This window comes from Echinops telfairi, unplaced genomic scaffold (assembly GCF_000313985.2).
Source record: "Echinops telfairi isolate 266 unplaced genomic scaffold, ASM31398v2 ScPeMD7_7;HRSCAF=31, whole genome shotgun sequence".
Taxonomy (NCBI): Eukaryota; Metazoa; Chordata; class Mammalia; order Afrosoricida; family Tenrecidae; genus Echinops; species Echinops telfairi.
In genome coordinates this window covers 21,953,488-21,960,590 of record NW_022103904.1, presented here as the reverse complement: position 1 = coordinate 21,960,590, position 7,103 = coordinate 21,953,488, and positions in this window count along the sequence as shown.

The following is a 7,103-nucleotide window of genomic DNA, read 5'->3' as shown; positions in this document are numbered from 1 at the left end:
TATAGATTGGTATTGGACATATGGGCTAATATCAGACTTATGGACTTGATCTGGACTGGGCTGGGATGTTTTCTCAATATTCAGTTGCTCTTGTATATAAAACTCTTTCTTATACACATGTGAGTGTCTACGAATTTGGTTCTCTAGTCTACCCAGACTAACACGAAAGGTGAAAGGAAATAGAGGAAAGAACTAGGAGGCAAAAGCTATTTATAAAGGTGTAGCTATAGGCATGTATATATGCAAATAGATTAATTTACAGTGAAAGGGATGGAGACCAATGTACATATATTTATATGTTGAGTATTAACATAGCAGATGTACTTTGGGCCTCTACTCAAGGCCTCCCTTAACACAAGAACACTTTGTTCTGATAACCTGGCACTCTTTGATACTCACCTTCCCAACATGATCATTGAAGACAAAATGGGGGCATAAGCAAATGTGGTGAGGAGAGCGGATGGTGCCCGGCTATCAAAAGATGTAGCATCTGGGATCTTAAAGGATTGAGATTAAACAAGCAGCCATCCAGCAGGAAAGCAAATAAGCCCAATGCAAGAAGCACACCAGCCTGTGTGATCATGAGGTGTTGACTGGATCAGGTATCAGATATCAAAAGATCCAAAACAAACAACTATCAATGTGAACGAGGGAGTTGGAGTGGAGGCCCAAAGCCCATCTGTAGACAATTGGATAGCCCCCCACAGTAGGGTTGTGAGGAAGGGGTGATTCAATCAAGGTGTAGTATAGCATTGACAAAACACACCTCATTCCTCTCGTTCCTGAATGCTTCCGCCCCCCACCCATCTACCCCCCACTATCATGACCCAGTTCTAGCTTACAAAATCTGGCTAGACTGGAGAACACACATTGGTACAGATAAGAGCTCTCAACACATGGAATTCAGGATAGATAAAACCCTTAGAAGCGGTAATGGGAGTAGCGATATCATGAAGTAGGGGGATAGTCAGGGAGGGGCAAGGGAGAAAAAGGGGGAATCCATCACAAAATTGGATATATAGCCCCCCGATCTCAAGGGGACAAATAACAGAAATGTGGGTGAAGAGAGACAATGGACAGTGTAAGATACGAAATAATTACAATATATAAGTGATCAAGGATTCACGAGGGTTGGGGAGGGAGGGGAAAAAGAGGAACTTATACCAAGGGCTCAAGTAGAAAATGTTTTGGAAATGATGATAGCAACATATGTACAAATGTGTTTGATACAATTGATGTACGGAATGTTATAAGAGCTGTAAAAGCCCCCAATAAACATGATTAAAAAAAAAAAAAAGATTTCCAGCCTCAGAAAACCATAAGCACCGTTCCGCTCTGTCCTGGAGGATGACCAGGCAGAGAGATGGACGGAGAGATGGACGGAGAGATGGACTCCGTGGCAGTGAATGTGTGAATGAGGAATCCCTGTGGGGCGGTTGTACTCCGTCCGAGTGAGTCACTGCGAATCAGAATTGACTTGATGGTGCAAAACAACACTCAATGGCAAGTGTTCTCAGCTCCCTGCCATCAGATAGGGCCTCTGACTACTTCTAACCCATCCCTGTGGCACAGAGCACTTCCATCACTTGTGGGCTGGATCACTAACGGACCCTGCTGCAGGCTAGATCAGAGCTTACATTAAGAAGCACTTCGTTGGTGGAAAGCTGCCGTCCACAATGGGAACCCTGGCTCCAATTTTAGTCTTGGCACACATTCAGACTCCGCAAGAGTTCTTTCTGGGCATTGTGGCAAATGCTTAGTCAGGGTCAAGACAAGCCTAAGGAAGGGCAGGTTGCCCTCACACTTGCATGGTGAAGTGGAGAACTCATGTATGTGTGTTCTTGAGAACTGTGCTAGGTACAACGCTGCATGCTACCTGGCTCAACATGAAAAGCTGGGATCCTGGTGACTCTGACTCCAGGCCACGTGGCAAGGAGCCATACCTCGACCACCTCGGAGCTAGGTGCTCAAAGCCCCAGATCCAATCCTGTCAATGTTTAAAATCTGCAGTTGTGTAAGTGACAGATAATTTTATGTCAACCCGAAGATATATAAAAGTGTAGAGGTGCTTCCTAACCTGGTAGTGCTGCCTCATAAGGGGGTGTGCCCCATCATAAGGAGGGCCTTGGAGATGCCCCATACTTGGCCTTTCCCCTCCTGCTTGCCGGTGACCCCGAGAACTGCCATGTTTCCACTGACCTGGGATCCACGAGACTTTGCACTCTGTGGCCTGTCGTCTCCCTGCATTCTGCATCATTGCATGTGGCTGCGTGAGTCTGAAGAGGGACCTATGGACAAGTATCAGCCTGTGGACTTGAGGTGGACTGGACTGGAATGCATTCTTGAAAGACAATTACTCCTTGACCTAAAGCTCTCCCTTACACACATATGAGTGTCTCTGGATTTGTTTCTCTAGTCCACCCAATCTAACCCATTATGGTACTAGGGAGGGGGTACTAGAGAAACATCATGAGGATGGAGCGTGGAGGCTTTGTTAGGTTTCTGGAGCGGTTTATACCTCGGTTCTTGGCTTCGCCCGCAGAAAGAATGCACGCTGAAGCACGTTGTGTAATCCAAGTGGGCTTTTATGGAGGACAGGACAAGTTCCAGGCTTTACAGTCTGGAAAGGGTACACGCTAGTTCTGGAAAGGGTGCCAAGCTGCGCTGGAGTTCACAACTGGGCACAAACACCCACATGGAAGAGCACCCACACATGTAGAACTGGGGAGGGGAGATCCCGGGAGGCCAGAAGCCCAAGAACCCTAGAGGCTGAGAGCCGGACTCCGAGTAGGCCCAGAGGAGGGGCATGTGGGCCCGAGCAGGGGAGAGAGACCCCACCCTCCACCAGCCACTGACCAGGAGCAGGATCAAAGAGAGCGAGGCCTTCCCACAGCCAGGATATTTCAAATCTCTGGCTCAGGAGGTGTGATTGATGGGATTGGTTGACCCCACTGGCTGAGTTAGACCCACCTGTGATGTACCTAAGGTGGTTGTGCCAAGGTCTTGGTTTTACCTGGACCTAGGGGGTTCTAGTCTATGCATGCTCAGTTCTGGGTTTCTCCCATTGATGTCTAATGGGGTGCCTGATTTCTTTCCACCTCCTCTATGGGGCCTTTGCAGGCATGGGAGGGACAATACCCCTGTCCCTAAATCTAGCTACTTAACACTTATCTGACCTCTACCTGATGGCACTTTTTCTGCTTTGGCTGGCCAGAGGTCAGAAAAGGCCATGCAGTTTACTGGATTGTTTTCTGGGAACAACATGGAGAGTGAAGGTTTTGATTCCTAGAAGTTGCCTCTGGTTCTTCCTAACTGAAATGGTGCAGGTGAGGGTCAGGGATGTTAAATGGCTGGCGGCCCTGAGGGCAGCTGGAGCCCTGCCCTATGTCCACTGACCTTGGATCCATGTACTTTGCACCCACTGGCCTGCGATCTCCCTATGTTCTGCATCATTGTGTGTGGTTGCATGAGTCAGAAGAGGGACGGAGCTAGGATGCTGTCCTAATATATAATTACTCCTTGATATAAAGCTCTTTCTTACACCTAGATGAGTGTCACTGGATTCGTGGCTCTAGTCAACCCGGCCTAACACACTGCAAGTCTCCCAATCACGGTCCTTTTGTGATGACGTCCACTGGGGTCTATCATGTGGAGGAGCGTCAGAACATTGTGGAAATTTTCAGTGTCTTTTAATTCCACTTTTCCACAGGCTTTTTGAAGGCCCCTTATATATATATAATTCATCACATGACTGTGGGTCAGCGGCTTCACTGGGTGTACATGCAGATGCATTTAGTATGCATGCTAATTAGGGATAAGTAGGTTTGTGTTGTCTTTGTCCTGTGTAAGGCTCAATCAATAGGTCTCTATAGAATATGTTTGAATAGGGCTTCATTTCCCCTTCGCGCAAGAAACAGAGGAGATTGTGTGTTGCACATGGCGAGGACCCCACTGTGCTTGACGTACTGTTATAGACCAGGTCTTTCCACCTCACCACTCCTAGTGGTATCTGATGTTGGGTTTGCAGCATTAGAAATCAACCTTTGTAGGTAGGTCACTAAGATCTTTAGGGTGGAAATGTGCTCCTTAGCCCAGTGGCTTTGAAACTTTGCTACACATTCCAATCACCTTTTAGTCTCCTCGGTGGTACAAATAGTTTTTGCTGGACAATGAAACTAAAACTAAGGTTTTTGAAACTGCAGAAGGCCTGGCGATCTCTATAATGATTATCAAGCAGCACACCGGATAGGGCAGTTTGACTTCTCACACTCGGAGTTGCCAGGAATTGAAATAGGACTCAATGGAAATGGATTGGGTTGTGGCGGTTGAGGTCCTTTTAAAAATTCCAGTGCCCAACATGGGGAGCATAATTAAGGTCACTGACCTCATTTGGAGGTGCTAAGGAGATAAATGGTTCGCTGGAGTTGGGACACAAGCTCACTCCCTGTGAGACATTACTGATAATGAGCTTGATGGAGCTACACTGATGCAGCCGGCACTCAGAGAGCTGGAGGAGCCACGTGGAGACCTCTGCCAGCGCTGAGATGCTTCTATCACCACTGGATCCACATGACTGGTCTGTGATCTTCCTGCATTTGGCATTATTGCATGGCTGCGTGAGTCTAAAGAGGAATTTATGGATTAGTATGGGACATATGAGATAATATTGGACTTATGGACTTGACCTGGACTCGGCTGGGATGTTTTCTTAATGTACAATTACTTTTTATATAAAGCTCTTTCCTACATACATATGAGTCTCCCTGGATTTGTTTCTCTAGTCTACCCACTAACAGTCACTAAATAGTACAAGTCAAAAAAACTTGAAAGGAGGCTGGCAAAAGAGGAGGGAAGGGAAAGCTGGGGAAGTCTCTGGGAGGAGTGACCGGGTTAAAGGCAACACAGGTAAATACAGTCTTATATACCGACGTGGCTCATGCGCACATACTTCCACACAAAGTTGAAATATATATGGCTATATGTAAATATATACCCATATAAATATATATTAAACTATACTCTTTGGTCCCTAAAGGAGGACCCAGGCATTAGTGGTGATATTTTTCTAAAACACCCAAGTGCATCTCACATAAGCCAAGCTCATCTACTGATTCTCAAAGTATGGTCTCACCAGGCTGGTGAGCAGAGCGGGCATCCGTAGCATCATAGGACCTGTTTAACATATAAATCATCTGGCCCCGTGCCAGACCACCTAGATCTGAAGCTCTGGGGGGTACAGCCTGTCTGGCCTGCAGCTAACAAGGCTTCCAGGAGATCCTGATGCATGTTCACGTCTGAAAGCCACTGGCCCACCCTGGTCTGATGAACAGTGTCCAGTTTTCTCAAACAAATTAAACCAGAATGGATTTCTTAAGAAAGGTAAGTAGGCATGTTGTTACAGGAAGCTATGTCACAACTCATCAGAAAACGCGTCTTTGCATGGCTTCCCCTATGAAAGGATTTTCCGATCCACTTTTCCAGAAGTGATTGGACTAACTTGGAAACGTGTGGCAAAAAAGCAAACCAAACCTAAAGAGAAACAAAACCCACCATTCACAATAATTAGAAGAAACACTCAAGGTCAATGGTCTCCAGCTTATGGGTTTCATAGACTTGGGGAATTTTTTTAGAAGAGTAAGATTTTTTTTAAAGTAATTTTGCCATGTAAGACCGCTATTCTCATGACATTTTTAATATATATATTTGCACACACAAATAGATATGCAGTCATTTTTGTGACTAGCAAATGATCACACAAATTCTAAAGATCAATTATAGTATTGAGTAAGATGCCACTTCAACAGCCGATATAAAGAAGAGCTACTGCTCCAGGATAATGAGGAGCCCGTGGAAAGGTTATTAGTAACCTCGCTTGGCCTCACGTCGTGTCTCACTGCCCTTTTTTCCACTTGCTGGAGACTGGTGAAACCCTTGGTACACACAGGCCCTGGTGCTCAGCCAGCATCTTGGAACCACTGATCTAGGTGACAATTAAGGCCAACTCCCTATTCCCCGGCGCATTATGTAATGCCCAGAGGCTCCCAAATTGCCCCAGAAGCTGAAACTTGTAATCACTGCTGTGACCTTCAGCAGCAGATTGTTACAACTCTGCAGATTCTTTCCGTCCTTCTCGTGCCCCAGTTCCTTGGAGATCTCAAGGCTTAGCAGCCTCCTATCTACAGAGTAACTCAGATCTCCAGTCTTCATGATGGAGAACAAGGATCCTGGGGAAGCGGGTGCGGTGAACAGCATCCATAATCAAGGCCCATTTACAAGGGATGACGGCATAACCTGCGTGACTCCCTCTCCCCCGGTACCACACCCAGCTACCACCATTCTGAATGGACAGAGCCCTTTCCTCCCTTAGGGAAGCCTGACTGAGAACAAGCTCCGTGGTTGGTCAGGGACAGCGATGAGTTGGATAGGGATTAGGTATAACATCCTCCCTTTGGGAGCGCTGAGCGGACATGGCGTGAAATTCATACTCACAGATAGTGAGTATGAGGGGGCCTCAGAGGTCAGATGAGCGATTCAAGGGACACCAAATTCAGATTTATCCCAAGATGTTTCCAAAAAACAAAACACTAAACAAATGGTTGTTGAGCTCATTCCAGCCCCTGGTGACCCCGTGTGCTGCAGAGAACTGTGCTTCCAAAGCGTTTAGAACGGCTGCAGCCTTTCAGGAGCAGATCGCCAGGTGAGACGTAGTCAACATGGCCCTTCTAGCCACAAGCCCTTCTGTGACATATGATACATTGTAGCCTCGATGCCTGTGGCTATAATCTCAATTTGGGGGAGTTCTTTGCTAAACTAATGGACAGGATTAAGGTGGGATGTATTCTGTCTCCACTTGACTAGAGGGTATGAACCGAGTCACCATTGGCAACTCCATGTATGTTAGTCTGCGTTGACTAGAGAAACAATATCATAGACACTCATATGTGTATAAGAAAGAGCTTTATTAAAAAAAATGCAAAAGGGGCATAGGGAAAAAGCTACTGTATACAAACATTCTCGGGGTGAGGACCGGGTAGTATGGCAGGGACCAGATCAAATGCAGGGATGCACATGGTAGACAACAGGGGAGGAGGTGGGGAAAGGGA